We start from the raw sequence: 6,699 nt of genomic DNA on the forward strand, positions 1-6,699 counted from the left end.
ACCAGATCTCAACTGACTTTTAAGCACAATTACATGAGCAATTCCGACTTATGCTCCTTCCTATGGATACTTCAGGTGTGTCCTTGAGCTCATTTTTCAACCAGAGGACATGTATGGTTTCAACATAGGATTCACGTTTTTTTTTAACTGCAACCCTGGCTAAGTACCTAGAAGTACTACCTTGTTTATTCTTCAACCAGAACCTAGGAGTGAAATTAATGCTAACTTGAGTTTGCAAGTCTACATGGCTGATGTCTAGATATTTGTACGCAGAGGATGCTTATGGCTTCCATGTAATTAAGGACGAGTCAGCACAGATATTAAGCAATGATCAGGTGAAGTAAAGAAGAAATATTTCTATTGTATAATATAACTATTTGTGTGTTTTTTAGTGCTTTTTATGTTGATCCCGAAATTATTTCCCATCATCTGCTGTTGGTGACAGGTTAAATTATGAAGAGAGCTATTGATGTTTTATTATCAGGATTGTTATGTTTCTTCATGAACACGATTTTCAGATTTTAAAGGTTTAGGAGTCTGTGTAAATCGGTAATTGCTATCAGTTTGTTGCACACTTGTCTAATTGTGCTGGAAATATGAAATTGTAGACCACATGGCCACAATCTGTTGCCACAATCTGTGGCCATGTTGACCTTGGAAGAAGGGACTGTCCTGTTGTTTCATTAGAAGTCAGTATTATTGGTTTCAGTGTGAGGTCTTGCTTTTGAAAGTGATCTGAGAACAATGCTTTGGCTTTGTCTCTATAGAGCCAGAAGTGTTTTTAAATGCCTGAGTCTAGAAACATGCCTTAACTTGTCTCTTTGTGGTCCACACATCAAAGTCTATGAAAATGAACCTGGGAACACAGACCAGGAGCTGGGGTATGCTCCACTCATACCGTAAACTTGACTAGCAGGGAGCAGACTGTGTTGAGTCTTTACTCCTCAGTTCAGAGACAACCTTTGAAAATACCTCATGTGGAAAGGACTTCCGAACACAGTGTTATGCTGTAGTGGTCTTCATCAAAATAAAATAATTGTTCATGCTCATCTGTGAAGGCTCTTGACAGAAAACAAATAAATAAACAAAAGCTCTATAAAGTTTCCTGTTTGACCTCCTTTAAGGCATAGCAGAAGCTGCCTTTGCAAATAGTTCAATTCAACTGCCTTAATAGGAGTGACTTGAAGTAGTGGAATTTCTTCATTGATAACTATAACACTGAATTAATATAATGGTAAAACATAGTGGTTTGGATGGACTCAATGAACTGATTTAGTGTTTTCCTTCTTTAAATGTGAAACACTTTTCTGGCATTGGCCATGCTTAAGAAAGAATTGATGGTTTATTATTTATAAAACCCAAAGCATGAGGAGTATGAATGTCCCATTAAAGGGAAAGGAAGGGAGGGGAGGGGAGGGGATTTTTTTCTTGAGCAGTATTTATTTTATCTATCTCCTGCTAGATGAGCCCACAAAAAGCACCAAATACTAGCTGCTGAGTGCTGATATCCTCATGGTTCTCTGCTGCGTAGTTGTGGAGAGTCTATTGCTCTTTTCACACACATTCTGTGAGAAAGCAGTAGATATATATTGTAGCTGATCCCCAGAAGAAAAGAACAGATAGCTAGCCAGTGTCTACAGCTGTATTTATCCTCCTGGTAGGAATGTATGTGGGGACATGGAAACATATACCCATGATTAGTAATTTCTGGGTCATGCTGGGAAGAGCACAATCCAACAAGAGATCATCAAAGAAGTTACCAGGTAGTAGCAGATGAACTACAGTTTGCACTGTGCATTTTTTTTACTTCAAAAAGCTGAGCTATAACACAGGTCCAAAATCGGAAACTACCCTTTCTCTCCATATAGTCCTTGCAGAGACTGAATTGTCCTGTGAAGACTGAGTGACCGCACCATCTGGCTTTGTTTTTATCACAAAACACAAGATTATAGCATTGTAATCTATACTAATGCCTGACTCTGTTTTGGTGTTTTGTTTTGGTTTTTTTTTTTTTGCCTTTAATAGATCAGCTTACAGAAAATATTTATAAATATATTAGAACCTACTAATTCAGATACCAGAAATGTGACTGCTGTAAAACTGCAGACACAGCAATTTAACTCATGAAAACTTATTTATAAACAATATTGCACTAATGATTGCCAAAATCCATTGCAGCAAGACCATAACTTATCAGGGAGATTCTGACAAAAAGGTAGGTAGTCATCACCATCACTCATTGTCACTTGAGCAATTACTGTGCCACCTAAAAACTTAATAAAGCTGACCACTGTTCTCAGCTGGGGGCGGGATGGGGGGAGGGGAGGGGAAAGGGTAGTAGGAGTTCATAATATCCTTCACCTGCAAGTCCAGCTGCTACATTGAAATGACATAATTTGACACATTTATCACACATTTCTCTTAAAATATCAATATTTTGGCTATCAAATTTGTTGTAGAAATTATGGCCTGTCTTTTGAATATATGACTATTCCAAAAATAAGTGGTTTAAAGAACAGGAACTGTCTTTACTCAGATATGTAACTTGACACAAACTCTGTTGGAATAGTGAATTACCACATCTGCTAATCTCTCTGCCTCACACAGCAACTCCATCCCTGTGAGTATCTCTCCACAGGGCTGGACGTTCCAGGCATGACATCACTGGAAACAGTGCCAGATTAAATTACACAAGGGCAGATGGATAATGCAGTATTCAGCAGATTCTCAACATGAACAAAGTCTTTGCTTTTTGCATTTATAGATTTAAAGCTGCAATTTCAACTAAATTTGCAAGCAGCTATTCTCACATGCAAGGAATCTTCCACTTAGGGATGCATGTTTACCAGAGGAAAAGATAGGGAGCCAAGAGCATCCGTGAAGATCCTTCTATTTCAGATCATGGCTCCATCCGTCCTTAATTGTGTATGCAAACACAGCTCCTAGAATGTTCATTATATGCATTTTTTCAAGTGAATATTTCTTATTTATGCTTTGACATGGTGGTCTTTTTTGGTCTCCCATAAACAGCAGTATCAAGAAAGTCAGTGTTTCATGACTATTTGTTTTCCTAATGCTACTGAGTTCTCAACCTTTCGAATAAAATCTTGGACTTCATTCTTAAGTTTTGTTAAGGACGGGGAGATGACGTGGAGTATTCCTGTTGCAGTGAAGTGTATAACAGAATGATTTCCAAAATTACAAGAAACTTCACAATGGATTTTTGCCTCTGTTAATTTCTAAAATGCTAATTTCTAAAACATATGGCTAGTCTCTCCTAACAGTATTAGCCAGCACAGAGACATAGGCATAACTGAAAGTCCACCCAGGTGCTCCCCATGTTGGCACATTGGGGCTGGTGCTTACCTGTAGCAGATGATTATTTCTGCAGAAGGCAAAGAGTATAATTAGTACTCTCAAAAGGCAATACGAGTAACAGGACAACACTTCACATTGTCTTCATCTCTGCCCTGTAGAAGTACCCTAGGGGGATCTAGAATCATCTGACAACGCCTGGCCCTAAGCCTTGATAGTCAAATTGCTTTTTATTTTTCTCTCTCTCTCTCTTTTTTTTTTTTATGTTTAAATCTACACATATTCAAACAACTACAGAGAAGCAATTGGGCATCCATCCAACATAAGATCCCAGTTGGATAACAATTGTGGAGTTGCTACATTATTCTTGTATGGTACAGATGATGAGAGACCAGGGATTCAGAGTTGTTATTTCTTCCAGAAATAATAATCTGTTTTTCACTGTTATCTTTCTTAACAGTAAAGTGAAGCAAAATATTACTGCAAGATTACTAATTATGCTGTGTCAAGCAAGTTCAATCACTTAATAGCTCCACTGGAATGGCATGTCAAAGCAAAATACTGATGTTCATTGCATATTTTGTATTTGTGGCCTTTTAACATATACATAAACATAAATATTCAGGGAAGAGCTGAACATTTTGTCAAGTCTTAGTCAACTCTTCAGAAGTGATAAAATGTTATAGACTGACCATATATAACAACTCTGCACAGTGAGGCTGATTCTTCAGAGCTAAGACACAGAAAATAGGAGAGCCATACAGAAGATAAGCCCTAATTGCCCTCATCTCTGTGCAAAAACTTCAGTGAAAGAGTAATTCTGATAATGAGGAAATGGATACCGTTTCCCCGATGAGACCAATCACACATAACATTGGAAGTTCTGTTCTTTGTGACCTCAAGGAGAGTATAGGAATAGAAAGTAACCTAGCCTCCTATAGCTCTTGTGCCCCTAAAACCTAGGTACCAAGCAGGCAGCTGACTACCAATCTTGTACAGCTAATTTTGTAACCAGCCTTTAGAGTGTTTTCTGATAGTGCCTAGAGAAAACCCACGAGTCAATCATTTGTGTTTCAGAAATAATCATGCCTACACACTGAAGGTGCTCAGATTCATTGAAATATGCCACAGGAAAGCTGAGCTGAGTCATTTTGACTCCTTACAAGAAATATATTACAATAAAAATAAAATGCAATCTCAAAATCTAATAGCAGGTGTTTAATTTTTTTTTTTTTTTTTTTTTTTGCATACTCACTACTATGGAAAGAAAATTTTACCTTAAAAGCAACTTCTTTGGATTTCTTTAAGCATGGCTGTCAGTGTGTGGATGTAAATAGGTAAAGGAAGACAGAATATTAAAAAATAATAATTAAAAAAAATGTAGTGGTTATACTTCTGTGGTGTAAATGCCTGAAGTAACTAGGAAAATAAAACTAACATTCACGTTTTTAAGGAAAAGGTACAGCTTTGAAGAGGCTTTCAGGGTAGGGCATAACTGCATTATCTGAGCGTTCCCTAGGCTCCCAACCTTAGATGCTATCGCACTGGGGAAACTTGGTGTGCTAGCTCTAAGGAACACCACGGAGCGTGGAGTGGAGTGGAGACACCACGGCTAGGCTCTGTGATCAGGTGGGACCTCGATTGTTCTTGTGCACAAAGCAGCACTTTTTGCCACCCTAAGCCAAAGACCTGTCATGTTTTGACAAATGCTGTACCCTAGTGTTCTTTTTGCTCATTATAATATCATTATAATACCAAAACACACCTCCATCCCAAAAGCTACCCGCCTCCAAGGTGCGACCACCCCTCACTGAGCATGCGCTCTGAATTTCTCGGAGCCTATTACTTTAAACGGAGACGGGAAAACTTTACACCAATCATAACTAAGATATGCTTGACTAGAGCCACTCAAGCTCCACCTAAAAGATAGAAAATAATATAAATTGGCCCAAGAGAGAGGGGATGTTAGGGAAGATACCATCGTCAGGGGAGATACCATCCCGAGGACATACAGCATCCTTAGGACCTCCTGACTCCTGGGATCAGTCGACGGGCTGAGCCTCTCTTCCCCCCCCATTGGGACGCCTTTGGGTGAGATCTGAATATTTGCTTATAAATCTCTATATAGAGTCTTTGATCCTTTCAACGCGTTTATTTCTAGGCTGTGCACCCATAACACTTATAACACCTATAACACCTATAACACCTGTAACATCTGTAACACCTGTAACATCTGTAACATCTGTAACATCTGTAACACCTATAACACCTGTCACATCTATAACACCTATAACGCCTGTGTATTTCATACATACTAACTTGCTTTTGCAGACAGTCACTATCGCCGGCAATCCAAAAGAACCTGATTATCTGTTGCTGTAATAAACCATACTTGATTGCATTGTGATAGCTTTCATTAATGCGACTTGGGTGAGGGTGATTATCCGTGATAATTCAGTGTTCTGAATCTAACCAGACCCCCAGACGGTTAATGCATTGTTGGTGAATGTCTGAACGGACCCCCAGGTGGTTAATACGTTTTTGGTGAATGTCTGAGTGGACCCCCAGGCGGTTATTACGTTTTTGGTGAATGTCCGAACGGACCCCCAGTTTTGGTGAATGTCCGACTGGTTCAGTACTCTGAATCCAAACGGGCCCGTGACGGTTAATCAGCTACACCCCTTTAACGCGACAGTAAAATTGGCGTAGTCGGCAGGATTGCTATGGATAAACTTCTGCAAAAATACGAATGTGCCCCTTCCCAGGCAGGGAAGGAATGGGCCCAAAAGTTTTGGAAAGATGAGGAAAAGGTGGTGGAGCGCATTGAGCAGTGTCAGGCTTCACGAAGGATTGGTCTAAGAAAGGGTAAAGGTGCAATTTGTGCTGTGTTAGGAGCTTGTTTGTCTTGTGCTCGGCAAAAAGCTAAGGAAACTCCTGCTCCCAAACTGATCTCTGATGCGGAACATACCGCTTTGAAATCAGAGATTGAGGTGTTGAAGTCATCATTGGCCTTTGAAAGGGAGACGGGAAAAACATTAGGAATAAGAGTGGATAAACTTTTGGATGAAAATAATAAACTTTCCATTGAGAATGACAAACTTGTGAGTGAGAATAATCATCTTAAACAAATGCTGGAGAGGGTTAGTCATCTGTTAAATAAAGTACAGCCTTGCGCTCCGGTCAAACAGATTCATGGAGTGCTGCATAGTACAGAACCTGAAAGCTGGGACAGTGATTTCTGGTCTGACAGTGATGATGGCGTTGAAGAGATTTCTGATTCTGAACCCCAACCCATTTCCTTGAGACCTTTGGTTAAGACTGAGACTACTGTTGATGATAATGATGAAATTCGCACTACTGTGCGAACGATTCCGTTGCCACCAG

The 6,699-nt window shown here is 39.5% G+C and overlaps 1 long non-coding RNA gene across 1 annotated transcript; it reads left to right on the forward strand.

The window, feature by feature from the left end:
- Positions 1-5,618: 5,618 nt before the first annotated feature.
- LOC137850195 (uncharacterized) lies at positions 5,619-5,989 on the forward strand. The gene is made up of 2 exons (XR_011092344.1): positions 5,619-5,841; positions 5,884-5,989. It is a non-coding gene; the product is annotated as an uncharacterized lncRNA (long non-coding RNA).
- The last annotated feature ends 710 nt before the right edge of the window (positions 5,990-6,699 follow it).

The sequence above is a fragment of the Anas acuta genome, chromosome 1 (genome assembly GCF_963932015.1).
Source record: "Anas acuta chromosome 1, bAnaAcu1.1, whole genome shotgun sequence".
NCBI classification, from domain to species: domain Eukaryota; kingdom Metazoa; phylum Chordata; class Aves; order Anseriformes; family Anatidae; genus Anas; species Anas acuta.